General features: G+C 44.1%; 1 protein-coding gene across 2 annotated transcripts in view; it reads right to left on the bottom strand.

The window, feature by feature from the left end:
* LOC126182543 (leucine-rich repeat-containing protein 4-like) overlaps nucleotides 1–25,560 on the bottom strand; it is a 1,045,219-nt gene that overhangs the window by 732,263 nt on the left and 287,396 nt on the right. Inside the window, exon 1 of one of the 2 annotated variants that reach the window (XM_049924860.1) lies at nucleotides 9,164–9,234. The exons of the other annotated variant lie outside the window; for it this stretch is intronic. The gene's annotated coding sequence lies outside the window, so the exon portion shown is untranslated. Of the gene's footprint in view, nucleotides 1–9,163; nucleotides 9,235–25,560 lie in introns of those variants that run through there. 2 annotated transcript variants of the gene reach the window in all.

Genomic DNA, 25,560 nt, shown 5'->3' with positions numbered 1-25,560 from the left:
ATGAAGCTGGGCTACGGTCCCGCACACCGTTAGGCCGTCTTCCGCTCACGCCCCAACATCGTGCAGCCCGCCTCCAGTGGTGTCGCGACAGGCGTGAATGGAGGGACGAATGGAGACGTGTTGTCTTCAGCGATGAGAGTCGCTTCTGCCTTGGTGCCAATGATAGTCGTATGCGTGTTTGGCGCCGAGCAGGTGAGCGCCACTATCAGGACTGCATATGACCGAGGCACACAGGGCCAACACCCGGCATCATGGTGTGGGGAGCGATCTCCTACACTGGCCGTACACCACTGGTGATCGTCGAGGGGACACTGAATAGTGCACGGTACATCCAAACCGTCATCGAACCCATCGTTCTACCATTCCTAGACCGGCAAGGGAACTTGCTGTTCCAACAGGACAATGCACGTCCGCATGTATCCCGTGCCACCCAACGTGCTCTAGAAGGTGTAAGTCAACTACCCTGGCCAGCAAGATCTCCGGATCTGTCCCCCATTGAGCATGTTTGGGACTGGATGAAGCGTCGTCTCACGCGGTCTGCACGTCCAGCACGAACGCTGGTCCAACTGAGGCGCCAGGTGGAAATGGCATGGCAAGCCTTTCCACTGGACTACATCCAGCATCTCTACGATCGTCTCCATGGGAGAATAGCAGCCTGCATTGCTGCGAAAGGTGGATATACACTGTACTAGTGCCGACATTGTGCATGCTCTGTTGCCTGTGTCTATGTGCCTGTGGTTCTGTCAGTGTGATCATGTGATGTATCTGACCCCAGGAATGTGTCAATAAAGTTTCCCCTTCCTGGGACAATGAATTCACGGTGTTCTTATTTCAATTTCCAGGAGTGTAGTTTGCCCACGCTCGAATTCCCTTAGCACCGGCGTAATGCACCCACAACGGCACAGGAAACTGTTCTGACAAGGCACTGAGGACACTGCACAGCCGATAGTTTCTTGGTCAGATACAACGGCATAACTCGCACGCTTGGCCAGCATCTGCATTTATGTTAAAGCACGGATTTCTCGTGGTGTTTTCATATTTCTGTACAAACCCTGTATAATCGATTTTCAGAGTTTGAACTTCGGTTTTGGGTCAGTTAGCCAACTATTCCGTCTTCCCTGTTATTGACAAAATATTATTTCTCTTACCACCGAAGCCGTTGATTAATTTCCTCTCTGCCTCACCTGATCGGCGCGTGCTTAAATTTCTAACGCTCATTCACGCGTGTCGTGTGGATTCAGAAGAAGTCTCTGTATTACCCATTAATGCATCTTTTCGGAGCTGGGGCTGCCATCGTAATGTCTCCAGTCATATTCTGCAGCTATCGACTTAAAGGTCTGATCCTGTAGCTTAGTTAAATGAACAATGTCTAAAGGTGTCCTAAAGTCAAATACTACGTAGAGCTACAGTGAGGAGCCAAAGAAACTGGTACACCTGCCTAATATCGTATAGGATCCCCGCGAGCACGCAAAAGTGCCGCAACACGTTGTGGCATGGTCTAAACTGATGTCTGAAGTAGCGCTGGAGAGGACTGACGCCATGAATCCTGCAGGGCTGTCCATAAATCAGTAAGAGTACGAGGGTATAGAGACCTCTTCTGAACAGCACGTTGCAAGGCATTCCAGATATTCTCAATAATGTTCATGTCTGGGGAGTTTGTTGTGCAGCGGAAGTGTTTAAAATAAGAAGAGTGTTCCTGGAGCCACTCTGTAGCAGTTCTGGATGCATGGGGTGTCACATTGTCCTGACGGAGTTGCCATAGTCCGTCGGAGTGCACAATGGACATGAATGGATGCTTACGTACGTGTTACCTTTCAGAGTCGTATCTAGACGTAACAGAGGTTCCCTATCACTCCAACTCCACACGTCCAGCTTGAATGGTCCCCTGCTGACGTGCAGTGTCCATGGATTCATGAGATTGTCTCTATACCCGAACACGTTCATCCACTCGATACACTTTGTAACGAGACTCGTTGGACCAGGCAACATGTTTCCAGGCATCAACAGTCCAGTGTCGGAGTTGACGGGCCCAGACGAGGTGTAGAGCTCTCTGTGATGCAGTCATCAAGGGTGCACGAGTGCGCCTTCGGCTCCGAAAGCCCATATCGATGATGTTTCGCACAGTGACCCTTGTTGATCGCCCAGCATTGAAGTTTGCAGCGATTTGAGGAAGGGTTGCTGATCTGTCACGTTGAACGATTCTCTTCTGACATCGTTGGTCCCGTTCTCGCAGGATCTTTTTCCGGCCACAGCGATTTCGGAGATTTGATGTTTTACCGGATGCCTGATATTCACAGTACACTCGTGAAATGGTCGCACTGGGAAATACCCACTTAATCGCTACATCGGAGACGCTGAGTCCCATCGTTGGAGTGCCGACAATAGCACCACGTTCAAACTCACTCAACTCTTAACCTGACGTTGTAACAGCAGTAACCGATATAACAATTGCACCAGACATTTGTTTTCTTAATCAGGCGTTCCAGCGCCATATACTGTCTATTTACATGTGCCTGTATTTGAATACACATGCCTATAACAGTTTCTTTTTCGCCTCAATGTATACAACAGAGTTTGAGTGAGTGGAAGGGAGTTAGTGCTAAGAGAACCGGAGAAGTCTGAGAATAAAATAATAATATTTTGTAATCTGCAATGGATTTAGTGAATTAGTTGTTACGATCACGATTAATATATCTTCGAGATTATGCTTTATTATATTACTCTTCGAAATTTTCAGCTCAAACCAAACAACTGTGAAGCAGATACACGGACAGGATTCTTATTAATCTATCCTTTTTTTAAAGTACACATATTTGTTAATACAAATCTGCTGTGTGCAGACCTTGGCGAATAAACGGCTTTGTTGCTGTATCGCAGGAATAAGGACATAATACATATACCTAATTAAAACGCATATCTTATGTTATTGGACTGACGAAACAAAAGACAGAACGTGTGATGGCAGATCCGATGCTGCTCTGACGTAACTCTTTGTATAAACGCTGCCCGCAGGGCAGTGCTATTACCGGAAAACTGCTCTGAAATTATGCACGAAGCGTCGGCTGGCAGAGAACGCGAAATATTAAAAGGAAGCCGCCTGTGACCTCTGGTTTCCAGTTTGAAGAGAGTGATAAACATGTAGGGACAGAAAATGAGAGAACTGTCGTCAGAGGGAAATATGTTAAAGCGCAACCACAGAAAGTGATGAAAGAGTAATAAGGTTCATCATGTAGAAAAATATTCACATGTGTATCACAAAGCAACTGCCACGTTTGTTTCATTATTCGACACATTCCACGTCTAGAAATAGCTCGTATTCAGCGCAGGAATTTAGGAACGTCAGAGCGCTTTTTGAAGATTTTTCTAGTATCAGAATCTGGTAAAAGGAATTGGAATAATAAGCTGCTTAAATTAATTTTTCATCTTTCATTCGATGCAGAAAGATACTGTGTGAGAATGGAAAGGATATTCGAGCGATGCTTACCTCGAATGCATTCTTTTTCACAAACACAGCTGTTTACATCTGTTACAGTTTCAAGACATTAGAGTGAGCTTTTTGTTACAGATGAAAGTGAAGATAACACAAATGTCATTCGAGTGAAACCTCAAGCTGCGTTCGATAGAACTGATCAGAATCGACGTTGATTTATTGTAAGAGGCATATGACAACTTCAGCTGAAGAGATTTGGTGTATGAAAAGAGCAGATCAAAAGTTGAATCAGATCTATTACAGACATGAACCTAACGATTTACCATTGTGGTATCTCTGTCAGCACCATTCATGTTAAAGTGGTACGCAATATGTACACTGATCAGCCAAAACATTACGGCCACTGCCCTCCGCGATGTTGGACGCCGCGTGGTGGCGTTGCGGGAACGTGACGCGGTAACAGAAGTACACTATGTGATCAAAAGTATCCGGACACCTGGCTGAAATGACATACAAGTTCGTGGCGCCCTCCATCGGTAATGCTGGAATTCAATACGGTACTGGCGCACCCTTAGCCTTTATGACAGCTTCCACTCTCGGAAGCATACGTTCAATCAGGTGCTGGAAGGTTTCTTGGGGAATGGCAGTCCGTTCTTCATGGAGTGCTGCACTGAGGAGAGGTATCGATGTCGGTTGGTGAAGCCTGGCACTAAGTGGGCGTTCCAAAACATCCCAAAGGTGGTCTACAGGATTCAGGTCAGGACTCTGTGCAGGCCTGTCCATTACAGGGAAGTCCTACTAAGGAGACTGCCTACACTACAGTTTTCCGTCCTCTTTTAGAATACTGCTGCGCGGTGCGACATCCTTACCAGACAGTACTGACGGAGTACATCGAAAAAGTTCATAAAAAGGCAGCACGTTTTGTATTATCGCGAAATAAGGGAGAGAGTGGCGCATAAATGATACAGGATTTGGGATGGACATCATTAAAAGAAAGGCGTTTTTCGTTGCAACGGAATCTTCTCACGAAATTCCAATCACCAACTTTCTCCTCCGAAAGCGAATTTATTTTGTTGACATCGACTTACATAGGGAGGAACGATCACCAAGATAAAATAAGGAAAATCAGAGCTCGTACGGAAAGATATAGGTGTTCATTCATGCCGCGCGCTATACGAGATTGGAATAATAGAGAATCGTGAAGGTGGTTCGATGAATCCTCTGCCAGGCACTTAAATGTGATTCGCAGAGTATCCATGTAGATGTAGATGGAGATGTCACTGTTGTGTAACCACTCCACCACAGGCCATGCATTATGAACAGGTGCTCGATCGTCTTGATGGATGCAATCGCCATTCCCGAATTGCTCTTCAACAGTGAGCAGCAAAAAAGTGCTTAAAACATCAATGTGGGCCTGTCCTGTGAAAGTGCCACGCAAAACAACAAGAGGTGCGAGCCCCCTCCATGAAAAACACGACCACACACCACCGCCTCCGAATTTTACTGTTGGGACTACACACGCTGGCACATGACGGTCACCGCTCATTCCCCATACCCACACCCTGCCATCGGATCGCCACATCGTACACCGTCATTCTTCATTCCACACAACATTTTTCCATTGTTCAATCGTTCAATGTTTACACTCCTTACACCAAGCAAGGCGTCGTTTGGCATTTACCGGCGTGATGAGTGGCTTATGAGCAGTTGCTCGACCATGAAATCCATGTTTTCTCACCTCCCGCCTAACTTTCATAGTACTTGCAGTGGATCCTGATGCAGTTTGGAATTCCCGTGCGATGGTCTGAATAAATGTCTTCTTATTGCACATTACGACCCTCTTCAACTGTCGGCGGTCTCTGTTAGTCAATTGACGATGTCGGCCTGTATGCTTTTGTGCTGTACATGTCCCTTCACGTTTCCACTTCACTATCACATCGGAAGCAGTGGACCTATGGATGGTCAGGAGTGAGGAGATATCGTGTACAGAGTTATGGCCCAAGTGACACCCAATCACCTGTCCACTTTCGAAGTCCGTCAGTTCCGCGGAGCGCCTCATTCTGCTCTCTCACGATGTATAATGACTACTGAGACCGCTGATATCGAGTACCTGGCAGTAGGTGGCAGCACAATGCACGTAAATGAAAAACGTATGTTTTTGGGGGTGTCCGGATACTTTTAATCACTTGGTGTATGTAAGCGGAGCACACACGGACGGACGATCACCCTATCGAAAATATTGGCTGCAAATGGGGAAATCCATTGAGGTAAGGGACTTTGACAAAGTACAGATTATTTTGACGTAGAGCCTGTGAATGAGTATGTAGAAAACGACGAAGATGGTAGAATGTTCACGTACTACTTTCGTGAGCATATACGCAAATAGGTAGAAGGACGGTGAAACTACCACTAGATGTTAATGGTTCGACCTCCACCACTCTTCAGAGAATGTGGGGTTCGGAGGCTTGTCTGCTCTGTAAAGTAGGATAGATGGTGATATGTGGCACCGCTGACGAAAGAGCACATGCTGGTGCACACACAAGTGTTTCGGAGCACACCGTCCATCGTACATTGTCGAACATGGAGCTCCGCAGCAGACCATCCTTACGTCTTCACAAGCTGACCCAAAGGCATCAACAATTACGATTGCAGTGGGCACGTGACCATCGCGATTCGACCGTCGATCAACGGAAACGTGTCGGCTCTTCGCGTGGATTACATTTTTGATGAGGTCGATGGCCGTCTCCACAAACGCCGTCATCGAGTTGAACGACGGGTCGAAACGTGCAGCGCGCTTGCATGGAACCTATGCTACTACCCGAAGGCACGCTGATAGCTGCGGACCACCTGCACCCCTTCATGCTTGTTCGCCGACAGCGATGTCATCCTTCAGCAGGCAGTATAACTGCCACTGTGTCGCAGCCAGAACGTGCTACATTAATTTGAGGAGCAGTATAGTGAACTCAAGTTGATGTCTCGGCGACCAAATGCGCCTCCTGAAAATCCTGTGAAACCCAAATGTGTCGCTATCGGGTGGCATCACCGCATACGCAAACCAGCAGCCCGTTATTTACGCGAATTACATGAACTGTGCGTATACATCCAACGCAACATACCTCCACAAACCTACCAACAGCTGTCGGATCCCTGATACACAGAGTGAGTGATTTAGTTCGTTCCAATGACGGACAAATGAGCTATTAAGCAGGTGGCCGTACTATTGTGGCTCAACAGTGTATACACTATCTGAACAGAAATGTTCGGACACCTGTCAGTGGACATTGATGTGGGGTATGTCACTCCTTCGCCTTTGTGACGGCTTCATGTCTACTGGGGACACTCTCGGTAACGTCTGTGAACATCTGTGCAGGAACGGCAGCTCACTGTTGCTAAAGGGCCGAAAACAGAGAAGGCAGTGACGTCTTAACGTTTCCAAAAGGCCCTCCATCGGGCATTGTTGCAGGCCAGTCCGTTTCAGGAACGCTACTGTCCACAAACCAGTACCCCACAGAGACCGTTGTACTGTCACGATGATACAATCATCGTCTCCGAACTGTTCCTCTACTGTACGCAGCACACAGGCTGTAAAATATGTTCGCATCCTTCCGCATTTAGCTTTTTCTTAAGCGCAATAAGGGAAGCACAGCCTAACCACGAAAAACATCCCCTCCCCCCTATCGTAACATCACCCCCTCCGTTCTTCTCTGTTGATACTGGACATGATGACAGGTAAGTTCTCTAGGCATTCGCCAAACCCAAACCCCTCCATCGAACTGACACAGGGTACGGCGTCGTTCATCACTTCAGATCACTCGTTCCCAGTCATCCACCGTCCTCTGTGGCCTTGCTCTTTACACCACCTCGAGCGTCGCTTTTCAATGACTATAGTAATGTGTTATATGAGGAGCTGCTCGATAGTGACACTCCATTCTTTTTAATTCCCTAAGCACAGGCACTGTGCTAGCTGGATTGCTGGAGGCTGTTTGAAACCACGAGTGATTCTTTCTGCTAATTTCATCTGAATTTTGTTACAACCACCTTCCGCGATTCTCGACGTTCCCTGTCCAGCAGTTCATGAGGTTTGTCCGGTCTTGATTTAGCTGAGATTGTTCAATCGCGTTTCCACTTCAGCCACATTACCAACAGTCAGCTTGGGCAGCTTTAGCGAGCCTATTTGCATGCAGTCTATGAACCAGCAGAAATTCATCTACATCGTTTAAGAGCCAGTGTTTGTGTAATCCATATTATTTTAGTGAATAGAGTAACACACCACTCACCGCTTTATCTGCAAAGCGAGTTGGTGAGCAGTCCCACAAGGCGAAAAAGGAAAAAAAAGTGCCCAGCCTGGCAGAATGGCATACGAGGGGCCTGGTTTTGTCTCCCAGCCAGGTCGGAGATTTTCTCCACACGGGGAGCTGTTATTGCGGTATCTTCTTCATCATCGATACGATACACAAGTGGCCGAAGTGGCGTCAAATAAAAAGTCTTAAAACCGGCCAGAATATACCATATTCACATTTCATTTGCGTTAGTCATCACTAAAATGTAAGGAAGAACAATTGAAATTATTCCTTGATATCTTGACACAACCATCATAGTGTGTCTTCCTGTAGCTACTATTTCTCTAAACTATTTTCCTAGCCAGTTCTAAGGAGAACCTTCTCGTTTCTTATCAGGCGATTCAGTTTTTGGTATCTTCCTGTAAACCACTTCTCAAACGCTTTATTTTTCGTTTCCGTTTTTCCCAAAGTCCACATCTCAGTTTCTAACAATTCCGTGTTCCAAACATATATTCTGAAATTTTCTTTATCAACAAAAGACCTTGTCTGACACCAGTCGACTGAATACTGACATTCTTATGGTAGACAATGCTCTCACTTTGTCTCTGCTAGTCTACCTCTTACTTCCTCCTTACTTCATCCGTGAAGTGTTGAGTCCAGGGTAATTGAATCCGTTCACTTCCTTTAGTACGTTGTAGCCGATTCTAATGCAAAGCTTACCAGTAAATTAACTTCTGCTACTACTTAATATTTTCTTCTTTTATGTTAACTGATCGATATGTGTAAAATAATTTCGTAAAAATAGTTTTCTTCCACACTACAAGCAAACACTACTCATTCGAACAATCTTTTTTCTTTATGGTAAAATCGTATAGGTTGTTCCGGCGCTTCATGTTCCTCTTCAGTTACTTTTACACGATCGGTGTTTCGACATCTCAATTGGAATTTTTTTCTGGTTTTCACGTTCAGCTGAATAACGTAAGAACCTGATGATGATCCCAGCAAATTCGTCGAAACGCGTATCATGTACAAGAAATTGAAGAGAAACGTGACACAGCCTAACAACCTAGAAGATTTTTGTCTTCAATGACAGTGAACACGGAAGTCTGCGGACTAATATAGATCGCTTTTTCTCAAGCTCTAAATTTGCATCAAATATTTCGACTTTCCTATCGGTACCAATTTCTTTATTTTTCACTGGCTCCCAGCCCCTCCTTCTCCCTCCCCCCCCCTCTCTCTCCCTCCACTCTCTCTCTCTCTCTCTCTCTCTCTCTCTCTCTCACACACACACACACACACACACACATACACATGCACAGAAAATCCGCCACTCCCTTTTTTTCTCTTTCTCTAGATTTCAGTGTGCTTCTCTCATTTTCTTTCTCTCACTCTGACATTTTGTCTCTGCCTCCCACCTTTCCTTTCCTCTCTTAAATTATCTTAAAGCACTTACATGGAATGGCCACGAACCTTCACGTCCTCAGCACCATAAGTCTGTCAGCAAGTGCGTGTCACCGCCCCATCCACTCGCTCGAAAAGCGCCTCTTGCGGCAGGCTGAAGAAAGACTGCAGCGGCAGGCTGAAGAAAGACTGCAGCCTCGGGCCGTCACTTGAGACCGCTAGGCAACAGAGAGCCGCCAACTTACCTGAAACAGATAAAAGAGGAGGGGGGCGTCAGATTGGCTGCGGTCGGCACCTGCGCGGCGCGCCAGCGGGCGGTCCCCGATTTCCGCCACAGTTCGCGCGCGCGCAAATTAGCGCGACGGCCTCCCGTAATTAGATAGCGAACGCAATCAAATATAGAGACACGCGTCCGCGGGCACAGTCGAACGGGAAAAAAAAAGAGACGCCGCGCCGCGCCGCGCTGCACCGCAACGAAATAACTGTAAATAGTGGCGCCCGGTGCCCAGCGCGCTAGGGGCAAATTAAACGAATGCGTGCCGGCTAGGGCACTGTGCAAACGAAAAACTGTGCCAGCCGACCGAAAACAAACACGCGCCACTGTAGAATATTATATCACTCTCCGAGGCTCCTCGATTTTTTTTCCTCCTCTCTCCTCAAAGCCACCGCCATAACGCGCCCAACATTCGTGTTCGCAGCCGAAATAAAAACTGTTTGTCGAAAACAGGCTCAATGGCCGTCCGTGTTCAATTTGCTTCTTGCCGGTGTTTGCGTAGTTCACTGCACGTATTACATCAAAATTAGGATTCGTTTTTCTGCCCTAAAACTTCGTTTGTTACAGGACTGCAACATGCTCTGTAATAAATTGTTATTGTCTCTAAGGAAACGAAGAACATTGTTATCGGTACAGACGACCTATGTTCGAAAATTGAAATGTGAGTCTTTCCCTCTGCAACGAATCACAGGCCCCATTGGAAATTATTTACGTAGGAAATGACTTCTAGATAGTTCCCGAACCAGAGTCCTCGACTTTTGCTTAGAACAATATTATTTTATCATTTTCTCGATTATTTTGATGAGAATTTTATATCTGGATCAGCAGCTATGCTTTTTTAACCTGTGGCCAATGATGGTGTCAGGTAAGAGCTTGGTTGATTACAACAATGAGCGCTATCGAATGGGGCTACAAATTCGAAACTCGTTATAATTAATAAATTCTAAATATATAAAATAAAATACCAAAGAATCTGAAAAATGATTACAGAAAAATCTAGACTGTTTCCCAATTCAAATTTAAGTGAAGCCATTTAGGAAAATGACCTGGAAAACACTCATTATAAAATTCGTTATCACAAAACTGAAACTACTTTTAGGCTAATAAAAGGCACCTGCAACAAGAAGCTGTCTCAAAATAGGCAAAACTCAGACACTACAACAGTCAAAAAATGATTCAAATGGCTCTGAGCACCATGGGACTTAACAGCTGAGGTCATCAGTCCCCTAGAACTTAGAACTACTTAAATCTAACTAACCTAAGTACATTACACATATCCATGCCCGAGGCAGGATTCGAACCTGCGACCGTAGCGGTCGCGCGTTTCCAGACTGAAGCGCCTAGAACCGCTCGGCCACTCCGGCCGGCTACAACAGTCATCAAACTACAGGTTTTTATGGACTGAAACACCCATTTCAAACAGAAGGTTGGAGCAAGGACACTGAAGAAATCCAAATCAGAAAATGAAAAGAAACAGAAAAATTGTAGATCATTGTTATACTTATGAAGGAACATACAGATTAAGGCTAAAACAAACTGAAAAGTATGCCAATATTATGCAGATAAAAAAAATACCAAGATAAAATCTTATGGACACATTAAAAGAATAGAACCAACCCAGTTAACTAGGCAGTGCCCATACTGAAAGAGAGATAGTAATAAGGGCACAAAGTAAAGCTGCAACACGGTATATAGCTAAGTGTATGTTTGTGTGTGTGTGTGTGTGTGTGTGTGTGTGTGTGTGTGTGTGTGTGTGTGTGTCCTCCAGCAGCACCTCCTGAACCACTAGACCAATAGCAACCAAATCTGGTACATATATTGTTTGGTATGTGACAATCGCGACTATGACAGAACATGACAGCTCCCATAGGAGCAGACATAAACCAAAAAAGGCTTTTTTATCCCTACCATGTAGGTTGCCCTGCATTAAAAGACATGCTAAGTGGGTAATTCTGGCATGACTTGCAGGGGCAACATGTGCAGGTGAATACAGCTGAGCAGAAGGGAGGGGGCAGGAGATGGATAGTGAGAAAGTGGTTATGATGATGTGAACAGGGGAATGTGAGAAAAGGAGATGGACAGGCAGAGAGGGGGAGGAGGAGGAGATGCAGGAGGCAGGTACAAGATACAGAGGGGTAGCAGGTAGAGGGGTAGCTGGCTGGTCGAAATGAAAGAACGGTGAGGAAAAAGGCAGAGAAGGAAGAGATGATATTGATGGAGGGGAGAGGAAGATACTGTCAGAGAGAGTCAACAGAGGAGATAAACAAAGAGAGGGGGAGGATGGATGAAAAACAGAATCAGTGGGAAGAAGGAGATGGACAGATAGAGTTAAGAGGATGAGTGGGACAGAGAGATGGAGGGAGGAAGGGAGGAAAAGGTGGACACAAAAGGGGCGGGCAGGAGGGATAAGGGGAGACATGTGCATTATACGTGTAGAATGCATACGTGAACGAAGTCACAGGGAAAAGACCAGTCCAAGACAACAAATCACACAATATGTAAAAGATAAGAGTTCTGTTACCACCGATACTATATATGAAACACATTCTTGTGTAGTACCATATTCGTGAATATATTGACGTAAGTTATTTGTAATTTTTTTCAACGTATTTTACCGCAGGATTAGATCAGAAATATCTAGCGTAACTATATTTCTTGACTTCTAAGGTAATTGGCTGTGGACATAATGAGAATATTATCGATAGTTAGCAATGAATCCTTCGAAAGTGCGTTCTTTAGCAGTATTAAAGTCATGAGTTTTTGACATAGGTTTAGTATGTCTTTCGAGCAATTATCAAATACGCTGAAGATAACTACATATTCTAGCCACTGTTTCGAAGGAAATCCCTACAATGAAGCAGCTCGGAAAACAGATCTTCAATAGGTAAGTGCAGAGCTGTATATAGGAGAAAACGAACAGTTGTACCAGAATAACGCAGAGCAAAACATTGCACGATTTTGTCCCTGCAATATCGAATCGGCATTGTTGATTGCTGTACATACCATCAGACCACAAGCACGCTTCTGGAACGTTCTGCATCAAAAGGAGCCAATTGTAAGAGTCGATAGCAAACTGCTACTCTTTCGGAGAATCAGACATATGGCAACATTCCGATACACGATTTTCCTTTGACCAATGTTTAAAAATGGACGGAGAATGGAGCTCCATTTTCCGTCAACGGCAAGGTCGCTAGAGATGGAACAAAACTTCGTTGGGTTAGCAATGTGTGATTTGTTGCTAATCGCACGTACAGAGGAATTGATCGTTAAAACAAATACGACGTGTTGAGACTGGTAACGAGAGTTATGTTGATGTTTACGAACCTCAATGTTGTTCAGTTTATAATCAATATGTGACAAACCACTGTGAGTTCTATCAATGACTAGACGTGTTAAATAGTGCAGAGAAACTGAACTACTTATATCAACTTCGAAGCAAATGTTAGAACCAAACCTCGAACTCTCCTGGACCTCCATCAGTTGATCAACACCGCAGTTAAGTGATTTAATGGAGGTGGTCCAAGTATCAGAAACATAATCTCCATTTACCCGCTACAGTACTGGGCAGCTTTACTCTACACTACACTGGAAGCTACTCTCGTTCCAGGGTGGGTCAGGACATCCACGCTGATCACATGTTTCGACCTTCTGTGAGAGACGCAGAGAAGTATACTTACTCTTATTTCTCTTTTACTGTGGCGGAAATATAATGGATGGTTAAGACCGCAATACGTCACATAACGTTACTGACACAAATGTTTTTATTCCTTGTATTCGCATAACACCAGGCGTTTCAGACTAACGTTGTTGATACAATACCGATATATCAATATTATTTCCAAAAATTGTCTGTAAATATCGGTGACATGTTTCTCCCGATATATCGATACGAAAATGGCAACATAGAGTGCCGATATTTTTATTTTATATCATACTTTTACAATTTTCGGTAAAAATTTGAAATTGTTCTTATAAAATTGTTTTTTACTTGCACTGTGTGAAGGAATCTTATCACTTTTTGAGCTTTCATCACGTCCGTGTGAAGATCTGTGTATGTGGCACAAAAGAAGAAGTCCGATTAAAATGGTGGTGGCGGTGTGTATTCAATAACAAGATTTCCGATAAGAAGAAATAGCACTCTATTTGCATTAAAAAACAACTTTTAACGTGACTAGTGTGCTATTTTTTCACATCGGCATCCTTCAAAAACAACTGGTGAAAATAATGAACAAAAATATAAATGACAAGATTTGTCTTCTTGCTGCGGGCAGGGAAATGCTGACGTAATCGGCGCTGCCAACAGACTGCAAAGTTTAGCTTCACCACGCAATTTTGACACTACAACACCTTGGTCGCTGGCGTTGGCCATGCAGTTACTATTGTCAGCGAAGTGGTTATCGGGAAGCGTGATTGTGCATCTTTTCCCTTTCAGTTCTTGCTCTAAGGATAATAGAATTTCTAAAAATAAACCAATACTTAAAAATACAGCTCTAAAATAGGTAGTGTATTTACAATGTGCAGCCGATATTTTTATGAGCGTATTTTTCTATTCTTTCCAGTCGGTATATCGATACATGGATATTGTTTTCGATACACCCACAGCCCTTGTTGACACTTTTAAATATCGATGTATCGGATTCCCAACATTTTAAAAAATATTGATAATACTATTTCAGATTCTCATCCAACATCTACTCAGTGGGTTTTGTGTTTAGTTACCAGATGATGGACGATTTTCTACGAACTTTCAAACAACAGAAACTTTTGGATTAATTTGTAACTGGTTGGTAGAGGAATAAGTGGTGTAGGATAAAAAACTGGAAAATGTGCCAATACTGCTCACTGAGACGCTGGGTGTAGATAGAAATCATTCCCACATAGAAACAATGAAGGACTAGTAACTATAAAAATTGACAGAAGAAGATGCTATACCTGCAACGTGTTTATTTTCTGGGGATTGTATGCTGTACTATGTGACCTGAACACTTGGTACATCATTCATTGTGGTACACCTTAATCTGGGTATCGACCGCCCGCGGCAACGTTCGCACACAGCGTGCCGTACTGCAGCACGCAGGCGGGCTATGGTCCCGCTCAAAGACATTTTCGGTGTGCTCCGCTCGTGCAGTCGAGAAGGCAGTCCAGTTGTTTGTGCGAGGCGAAAATCAACAGCGAGATGTGTCTACCTCAGACAGAGCTAAATAAAACAAAAGAGTTACCGTGGAACCCAAAGAAGTGAGTACCAGGAGGAAAATACACGTGAAGAATAATGGAAAGACACAAGCAGCGGAATGGGAAAATACCAGTTCAGGAGCCGGCCAGAGTGGCCGAGCGGTTCTAGGCGCTACAGTCTGGAACCGCGCGACCACTACGGTCGCAGGTTCGAATCCTGCCTCGGGCATGGATGTGTGTGATGTCCTTAGGTTCGTTAGGTTTAAGTAGTTATAAGTTCTAGAGGACTGATGACCTCATAAGTTAAGTCCCATAGTGCTCAGAGGCATTTGAACCATTTTTGAACAAGTTCAGGAATCGAAAAAATACGGCTGGCTTAATACAGAAGGTACACGTCCCGAATGAGGTCACACGGTAGGTTCTGTTACTTATACATTAAGTTTATAGAAAGTATACGGCTTGTTCTAATTAATTAATTACGAGAGCAAGAGGAATGAGTGTGATACTGAATTTTTGTTTCATTATAACAACGACGGTGGTCAGCAAAATGCGTAAAACGGCTGTCTCAATAAGAAGGCCGGATTTATAAAGCCTGTTATTTTTATTTATTGTTGTTGGAAGCGCTGTTTTTGGACATTTTGTTATCAGTTATCATTGCTGTTAATTTCGATACTGTGGTTTTGCTTCCCAGATCAACGCTTCTGGAGAATAGGCATGGGAAGGTACATTATGGAACAGCGTGAGTGGATGGCAAATGGTGAAAGTTTCGCGGAAACTGTTCGAAAACTCCGTTCTGTTCTTCTAGACAACAATGCACCAGATGAATCCACTGTTCGTAGGTTGATCAAGAAACAGAAAAAAAGGTTCAACAGTAGACATCAAAAGCCCTGGACGCCCTCGAACCGGCCGAACTGAGAAAAATGTTGTTGTGCGTGATTCTGATACTGCGAGTACGGGAAAATCAAAGAATGCGCATGCTCATGAGCCCAGCAACAGTGCACAGAATCTTAACAAAAAATTTGCACTTACACCCGTACAGAGTTCAGTTAACACAGGAAGTTAAACCAACGGATCGCGGATGACGACGGCAATTTGTGCAACGGATGCTGGAAAAGGAAGGACACAGTTCTGGTGCCACAAGCGCATTACTTTCTCTGAAGAAGTTCACTTCCATTTAAATGGCTTTGGGAACAAGTGTAATTGCCGAATATGGGGACCAGAGAGTCCAAAATTAATTCACGAAAAAGATATGTGTCGTCAGCGAGTTACGGTTTGGTGTTCGATTTGGAGCTGGGGGTTTCATCGTCCTTACTTTTTTGAAGATGACCAAAGAAAGGCGCTCACGGTGAATGGTCTCCTTTTTTATCGCGCGATGCTCACTGCTTTCCTCTGGCCCCCTTTTGATCAAGTGAACACCAAGGCGGTGCAACTTGCCACACTTCAAGAAACGCAATCGCTCTGTTGCGTGAAAAGTTCCCAGAGAGACTACTCTCGTTACGAGGAGATCAAATCTGCCCAACTCGATCGCGTGAGTTGCCACACTGCAACTTTTTCCTATGAAGGTACGCTAACTCATGCCTTTACCGGAACAAACCCCGTAATCTGTTGGAACGCAAACAAAAACGTCGACGCTTCCTCAGCGAAGCTGAAGAGCAAATGTGTAAGCGGGTGATGGTTAATACCACGGACCGGGCGATCGCGTATATGGCTAGCCCGGGATAGAGCCTATGGGGGAGGGTGGAGGGTCATATGCCCGATATTCTGTTTCACATTTAATCCTCAACATTTTCTGAAGAGACTGATGTATTTGGTTTGCTTTCTTTCAAAAAAATAATTTCTGTTTATAGTACCTCCAAAAGCAGCATCATGTTTGAGGCACCCTTTAGTTTAAAATCATATTTTAGATGCAAGAAAGTTCAGTTGTGAACCCGACAGAGTTTCAGAACGATTATACAACGTACCTAATTTGCAGACCACTGGCGATATTTTAATAAAAAGAAACGTGTATGGTGAAATATGTTATTTATTTACTAATACAAGAAAATATTATGTATCCAAGTCTGATTTCCGTGGGTTCGAGTAGATGGCATACAACAGCAATCCCAAGTGTGCCGTTGCGAGGCAACGACTGTACTCACTGCATCCGCGGGGCAGCGCTCGATCGCTGTCGTGACTCAGGCAACGTCTTTAGACAGTGATAAGGGCGCTGAGCCGGCGCGGCATCAAGGTCGAGTCCCCCCGTTCTGGCTGGGCTGCAACGGTCGTGGAAAGTCAACGCGCCGTGCTCGTCCCGGCGGTTGCGAAGAGTTGATATAAAGCCCCTTTTACGCGACCGTTTTTCTCGTCTCAACCGCCTAAGCGAGACAAATGAGTCTACTGCAGGGCCCCCTGCGTTTTATTCGTGTACTCAATCTCGTCTGTGTCGAGTGCTTATTTTCGTTTACACGTCAGTGACAAAACCGCCTGAGTTGTGAGAGCGCTCTGCTGTTCAGTTTGGCACCCGAACGCTGAAAGTGTAGTTATGAGGGACTATGCTTTTAAAGAAAGAATCGTAATATAGTAACAAAATGCAGGAACAGGCAGTGATAAAAGATGCTGCCTCTGGACCACGGGGTCTCGGGTTCGATTCCCGGCCGGGTTGGGGATTTTCTCTGCCCGGGGACTGCGTGTTTGTGTTGTACTCATCATTTCATCTCCAGCATCATCATTCGCGACAGTGGCTAGAATGGCCTGTGAAAAAAAAGAAAAATGGTTGGTTGGTTTGTGGGATTGAAGGGACCAGACTACTAGAGCCATCGGTCCCTTTTTCCACGAACTTTAAACACCCACATTGAATAAGAACAAACAATGGTGATGACAAGAGGCGTCGCAGGACAAGAAAGACACAGACAAAGACCAGAAAAAAGGAATTAAAATCACACTGAGTGTGACAGTGGTTGCCGACCACAAAAAACAAAAAAGGAAAAGCGAACCACCAAGAAACGCACTAAAAACCCCAGTCTAAAATCGTAGGCTAAAGGCCAGACTCAACACAAAAAAGGACAAACACTTAGATCAAGCGATAAAAAACCCCTGCACGAATAAAACTCAAAACTAACTCTGCCATCGTAAGAAATTGAACTGTGTAAAACCTGGGACCGTTGATGACCGCGTAGTTGAGCGCCCTACAAACCAAACATTATTAGTGACAACAGAGTACATCAATGAACAAAGTAGAATTCATTGTGTAAATTCTTGTCAAAGGTTTCGTGGTAAATCCTCTACATTCCTGAGAACTGAAACACGTCTATTCGCTGGAGAAAACAGAGTATAAACTTGCAAGCACATAAAACCAATATTTATAAAGCGCCTGTTTGGTTTATACTTTTGTACCTTGTGTTCTTGCTAAATGTCAAATAACAACGAAAAATGTTTCTCTCATTCAGAATTTTTGTTCTTATTTACACGTAGTGTAGATTTTTTTCTCTGTAAAACGAAATACCTTTTTGCTTGTAGATATCCCGTCTCTCTTGTAGTGGGAAAAAATACCAGGACCTTGTGTTACCCTTCAGCTGGCCGCTGTGGCCGAGCGGTTCTAGGTGCTTCAGTCCGGGACCGCGCTGCTGCTACGGCCGCAGGTTTGAATCCTGCCTTGGGCATGGATGTGTATGATGTCCTTAGGTTAGTTAGGTTTAAGTAGTTCTAAGTCTAGGGGACTGATGACCTCAGATGTTAAGTCCCATAGTTCTTAGGGCCATTTGAACCATTTGGTTACTTTTCAGCGTGTCACGAGAACAAGGCAAACGACGCAAAGCGTAAGACGACACTACAGCACAAAAGATCCATTTTTATAATATGAGTGAGCTCGACCACAGTAGGATACTTTCTATGTTATGAGAGGCCGCCATAGTCCCTTGATTCTGTGCATGCGGAATGTGCAGTATACTCGGAACTCAGAACTCCACACTCGGCACAATGTGTTGGTCACTGACGTCACAGACACGTTGTGACTGATTTACACACAGGCACAAAAGGCGAACGCACTTCGATTAGTCAATTTTGCCCAGAAAGTAATTCGTGTAAAACGGGCTCACGGCAGTCTACGAGTGTACAGTCAAACTCTCTGTAGTGGACAGAGAGCTGTGCGGCAGTGTGCGTCAAGCGGTCCACGACTCAGCCGTGTCGGCAGCGGACCTGCTGTCGCCGGCGTTCGAATGCCAACGGCCGCGGGTTCACGGGTAAAAAGAGCCACAATACATGGCACACATCAGAGGGTCTTTCGCCAGAGACCTGTTTCGACACCATCTAGCGTGTGTTAAGCGAGGTTATTCGTGATGCATTGAAGACAATGTTATAACATCAAGACACAGTCGAAAACATCTTCACTTGCTTTTGTTTGGTGCATTTAATACAACTGTCTTTTTCTTAACGGCATTGTTGTTTCGATGGCGTCAGTGAGGTGGTGGTGTCAGTGGTTTCACGACTTGGTTCTGGTCATTCGTTATGGTTCCAGAATGAGATTCTCACTCTGTAACGGAGTGTGCGCTGATGTGAAACTTCCTGGCAGATTAAAACTGTGTACCCGACCGAGACTCGAACTCGGGACCTTTGCCTTTCGCGGACAAGTGCTCTACCATCTGAGTTACCCAAGCACGACTCACGCCCCGTCCCCACAGCTATACTTCTTTTTCATTCGTTATGGTTGTTTGATATGTCTGTTTCGCCTCCCAGAATAAGATTGAAACTTTTTTCATTTGTAATGTTCTGACGCACATTTAATCTGCAGTTCAGGATTCGTTAAATTTCACTAATTCTTTTATATTTGTATTTTGCATTTGTACTCATTGATCAAAAAACATTTTTAATAATTCCAAAAGTTATCTTTGTGGTTGGCCCACGGCACATATTAGGTCGAAGAAAGAAATATTATATGTGGCGATTTAGCTGCCTTGCTTACGGCTTTCATGCAACCTGCAGTGCCTTCAAATAACGTGCGCACCATTTTAATATTCTCTCGCTCACTACGCACAACTATTATTCGGACAGAAAAAACGAACAGGATCTCTTTGTAGGAAATATAATGTAGTTAAATCGCTGGAGGCCACGGTTTTGGACCTCCTGCACGAAAATGAAGATCAAAAATGGTTCAAATGGCTCTGAGCACTATGGGACTCAACATCTTAGGTCATAACTCCCCTAGAACTTAGAACTACTTAAACCTAACTAACCTAAGGACATCACACACACCCATGCCCGAGGCAGGATTCGAACCTGCGACCGTAGCAGTCCCGCGGTTCCGGACTGCAGCGCCAGAACCGCACGGCCACCGCGGCCGGCAAAATGAAGATCACTTTTGTACGTTTTTCTTGAATAATTTGAAAACTACAGCCTCTAGCGAAAATGTATTCCATTACAAAATTTAACCATATTAAATTTTCTACGAAAAGATCTTGTTCATTTTTCCTTCAGTACTAATAGTTCGCGAGTAGCGAGCGAGAGAATACGTACACCGTACAAGTGGTATTTAAATGCACTGTGGGTTGCATAAAACCGATAGGTAAGGGCAGCTGAATCACCTTGCATGTATTTATTCTTTCAGGCTTTTGCTGCAATTCACATTTTACAACCCGTTATAAACGTGGTCACAAACAAATATAAATGCTGTTTTAAACATGTTCACATACAAAACTTACCAATGGCACAAAACTTGAGCGGGTACCAAAAAGACGCTCCAGGATGCAATATTGTAATATACATCGTAACATTTAAGACGTAAAGCAAGCAACTGCTAATGCATACGATCACTTGAAAATGGCCAAAATAGGTGAAACGAGCTCGTCGTGATGTAAATATAACGAATTAATAAAGTGTCATTTGTAGCCAATCCCTAAATTTTTAATAACGTTATGGTATACATGTAATTAGGAGTTGTGGATTTGTAAGGTTTTAATAACTGTCTTCACTAAGGCAATTGAAATTTTTTCTTAAAAATTTAATTAAGAAGTTTTAAAGTTTTACATTGTGAAATTACCAACTCCGTGATTAACTTTCATTATAATACTGTTGTACTTCTGTTCAGCAAATTCTGTTGATTATAAATATTACTGTTATCTGAATGTTGTATGCAGAAATTTAAAAACTAGCAGGCTCCAATCCCACTGCTGTCTACCATTTGACCAGTGATACTGATGTTTCGATTGTACAGTACACACTAGTACAAAGGCAGCCGCCGTACGTGTCGTAATCGTAGCATTCGCTCACGAAGTGTGGAACCAGCTGTGTGGGGGCGATCACCTGCCGCGGAGTGAAGTCCCGTATCGACTGAGCGTGGCTTCCACGTACCAAGATGGACAGGTCTACCGCGCTGCCGCAATCAATCAATACCCAGCTTAACTGTAAGTCCCCGCTGAGGTAAGCTTGACTTAAGTGATGTCTTTTACTTTGAAAAAAAGTACCGCGGCGCTCACGAAGTGACAGAATCGAGCACCATCAGTAGTCCACACTAAAGCCGTCGACACACGGATCTTGATTATGGACGTCAACGTGTTGCTGCACGCTCAGAAACGATGTGGCATATGTGTACGCTTTCTTTGTCTCGACGTCGTATACGAGAATGCAGCGGCAGTTGTGGGCTGTATCTAGCTGGCAGATATACTATTTACAAAATGTACGGGCGTAAAATCCCTGTGTTAGCTCTATTAAAACGCACGTTTCCTCCCTTGTCCATATACTAGTGATGTTGTTCTGTCTGTAGTACACATAAACAAAAGCTCCAACATCCGTGAACATATTACAAAGCAAGAAAGGATAGTACAGTGTCCAGTCAACAAAGAAATCGGCTTACGAGAGTTCCATCACAAACAGTGCGATACAAATTTACAGTATTTCTCCACATAATATAAAAATTATTTCATTATTCTCACTTAGTAGACGCCTGAGGTTATTCTTACTTGATTACTGTTTCTATTCAATAGCAGAATCTTCACAACATATAAAATACTAAACTTAAAACAAGAAACTTATTTATATAAGACTGAATATTACAGAATACGCTTTTGTTAAGTTAATAACAAATTATCAGATCCTATTAAAAACGTTTGTTGTTATTGTGGTCTTCAGTCCAGAGACTAGTTTGATGCGGCTCTCCATGCTACTCTATCCTGTGCAAGCCTCTTCATCTCCGAATAACTACTGCAACGTATATCCTTCTGAATCTGCTTAGGGTATTCATCTCTTGGTCTCCCTCTATGGTTTTTCCCCTCCATGCTTCCCTCCAATACTAAACTGATGATCCCTTGATGCCTCAGAACGTGTCCTACCAAACGATCCCTTCTTCTAGTCAAGTTGTGCCACAAATACCTAAATTCTATACAGAACCTTCTCATTAGTTATGTGATCTACCCATCTAATATTCAGTATTATTCTGTAGCACCATATTCCGAAAGCTTCTATTCTGTTCTTGTCTACACTGTTTGTCGCCCATGTTTCACTTCCATACACGGCTACACTCCATACAAATAGTTTCAGAAACGACTTCCTTTTGCTTAAATCTATATTCGATGTTCACAAATTTCTCTTCTTCAGAAACGCTTTCTTTGCCATGGTTAGGCTACGTTTTATATCCTCTCTACTTCAACCATAACGTCCTTTTGCTCCCCAAATAGCAAAGCTCATCTACTACTTTAAGTGTCTCGTTTCCCAATCTAATTCCCTCAGCATCACCTGAGATAATTCGACTACATTTCATTATCTCGTTTTGCTTTTGTTCAAAAATGGTTCAAATGGCTCTGAGCACTATTGGACTTAACATCTGAGGTCATCAGTCCCCTAGAACTTAGAACTACTTAAACCTAGCTAACCTAAGGACATCACACACATCCATGCCCGAGGCAGGATTCGAACCTGCGACCGCAGCGGTCGCGCGGTTCCAGACTGTAGCGCCTAGAACCGCTAGGCCACTCCGGCCGGCTTGCTTTTGTTGATGTTCATCTTATATCCTCCTTTCAAGACACTGTCCATTCCATTCAACTGCTCTTCCAGGTCCTCTGCTGTCTCTGACAGAATTACAATGGCGTCGGCAAACCTCAAAGTATTTATTTCTCCTCCATGGATTTTAATTCCTACTCCAAATTTTTCTTTCGTTTCCTTTACTGCTTGCTCAATATACAGATTGAATAACTTCGGGGATAGGTTACAACGCTGTCTCATTCCCTTGAGTAAAAAGATATTTTGATCCAGTGAGACACGAATCAGGAATACATCAACTATTAACTTACAATTCTATGGCACCATATCGGTTGAATCTTAAAGGACTGGTCCGCTGCTCGTGGTCGTGCGGTAGCGTTCTCGCTTCCCACGCCCGGGTTCCCGGGTTCGATTCCCGGCGGGAATGCCTCGTGATGACTGGGTGTTGTGTGATGTCCTTAGGTTAGTTAGGTTTAAGTAGTTCTAAGTTCTAGGGGACTGATGACCATAGCTGTTAAGTCCCATAGTGCTCAGAGCCATTTGAACCATTTTCTTAGAGGACTGGAAAAATGGGCCTGGCCAGATAAGTCCCGATTTCGGCTGGTAAGAGCTGATAGTAGGGATCGAGTGTGGCGTAGATCCCACGTTGTTAACAAGGCACTGTGCAATCTGGTGGTGGCTCCATAATGGTGTGGGCTGTATTTGCGTGGAATGGACTGGGTCCTCTGGTCCACCTGAACCGATCAGTGACTAGAAATGGTTATGTTCGGCTACTTGGGGACCATTTGCGGCCCATTCATGGGCTTCATGTTCCCAAAAACGATGCGCTATGTCACTGCGCCATAATTGTTCGCGATTGGTTTGAAGAACATTCTGGACCGGTCGAGCGAACGATTTGGTCACGCAGACTGCCCGACATGAATCCCATCGAATATGTATAGGACACAATCGAGAGGTCAATTCGTGCCCAATATCCTGCAGCGGCAACACTTTTACAATTAGGGGCGTCTATAGAGGCTGAATGGACCAGTATTTCTGCAAGAAGATTTGTCGAGTCCTCACCACGTCGAGTTCCTGCACTTCGCAGTGCAAATGGATGGCCGACAGGATGTTATGCGGTATCCCACGACTTTTGTCACCTCAGTGTGTATAAGATAACCTTTGTGGAAACTGAGATCTGAGCTCAATATGTAAAGCACGGATTAGTTTACATTTGTGACATAGAAGATCGCATCCGTCTGTAAGACACACTCATCGCCGCGGTGACCCTGCGTTGAAGCTCCAGCGCGTAGCGTAATCTCTGCTGGGGAAAGACGGCGTGGTAGGGCACTGGGCACACGGCCGGTCCTGTGGGCGGTTAATGCAGCGGAAAGTGAGTGCGGAGCGCCGCAAGAACTTGGCGGCCGCGCAGACATTACGCTAAATGGCGCGCTGGCCTCTACACGGCCCCACTGTCTCTGCGTCCCTGCGCTGCTCCCCTGACGAGAGGCACACTTCTGCTTTGTCCCGCGCCACTGGCGAGGAAAATAAACATCGCAGAAGTTCAGATGGCATGCGCAGCCAGAGAAATGTTTCTATTAAAAAAAAATAGCAAAAGAAAGGGGACGCAGCGACAAAGAATACCTCCTCCAAAACACTAAACGTGCTCGTAAGACTTGCGTTAATAAAGCCGTCGTCACACGGACATTAGAGCGTTGAGCGTGTTTATGACGTCACAGAGTGGAACACTAGTTTGGGGAGTCTTTCCGAACGTAGAGAGCGATATGTAGCATGTCAGATATTCTGAACGTGCGTTTGAACCTAGACCAATGAGACGGAAGAACGCCACCTACGTCACATGCACGCCATCTCTCTTCGGTGCAGAGCCACGAAGCGCCTTATTGGCTTTCCTTTGAAGCTCATATGTGTTCATGGCGTTTCTGAGCACCAGCAAATTGAGGATATCTCGAAAACCCATAGTTAATTTATAATTCGTTGAAATAAAATGATGGGAAACGTCATATTCGTGGTTAAAGAATTATTGTTGTAAGACGCATATTTCTATTGTCTATTGTCAAACCACAATTTATGAAAGATGTTTACATTTTATTAATAGGATTAAGTAGGAGTAATTAATATTTGTCATGTTAGAAATAATTGTGGTAGCAGGGAATGTCTGCACCAAAGTATTGTTGGCAAGAGATACCGCACATTGATATAATTCTGAAAAGGGCGGGAGAGACAGCGTATGGATACATTTTAAGAAAAGAGCGCGAAAGATCGCGCATTGATACATTTTGTAATGGTAGCAGGGATTGTCTGCACCAGAAAGCATTATTGGCAGGAGAGACCGCACGTTAGCGTTCGTAGGAAGTCAGTAGTAGGCGAGAAGTGAAGCGAGTCGGTAACAGGTCTGAAGCGAGAGGTTGAGAGGAGCGGTGTTCCTGCCAGCCACCAGCTATGATTTACAAGAGATTATAAACGGATGTACAGAGACATCAGCTAACTATTACCATAAGAGGAACTAATATTATTGAATTATTTTTTTGAGAAACTCAAGACTACTGAAGGTATGTTTGCGCAATGCTAGTTGTCAGATTATTGTAAAAAGTAAGTCCCAAATGAACGTCTGTAAAATTTCATTCAGAATATAATTAATTTTTGCCAGCATTATTGCATTACTGATTATAATCCATCCCAGAAACCATCAACGCAAAAAATTTGCAAAACTTTATGTTTGTCAAGAAAAAGTTTAACCATGAATTACGTAACTTCAGTCAAATTAATTAAAGAATAACGTCAGCTTTGGTAATAAATACAGCCACTTATTATGAAAGCCCACCAGCAGCTAACAGAGTATAGTAAAACAGCGTAAGTATATTCACGTCGCAGTTCGATGTAGCAGTCAAATGGCTCTGAGCACTATGGGACTTAACTTCTGAAGTCATCAGTCCCCTAGAACTTACAACTACTTAAACCTAACTAACCTAAAGACATCACACACATCCATGCCCGAGGCAGGATTCGAAACTGCGACCGTAGCGGTCGCGCGGTTCCAGACTGTAGCGCCTAGAACCGCT

The sequence above is a fragment of the Schistocerca cancellata genome, chromosome 1 (assembly GCF_023864275.1).
Source record: "Schistocerca cancellata isolate TAMUIC-IGC-003103 chromosome 1, iqSchCanc2.1, whole genome shotgun sequence".
In the NCBI taxonomy this organism is placed as follows: Eukaryota; Metazoa; Arthropoda; class Insecta; order Orthoptera; family Acrididae; genus Schistocerca; species Schistocerca cancellata.
The sequence above is the reverse complement of the archived record's forward strand: the minus strand, read 5'-3'. Positions and strand labels throughout refer to the sequence as shown.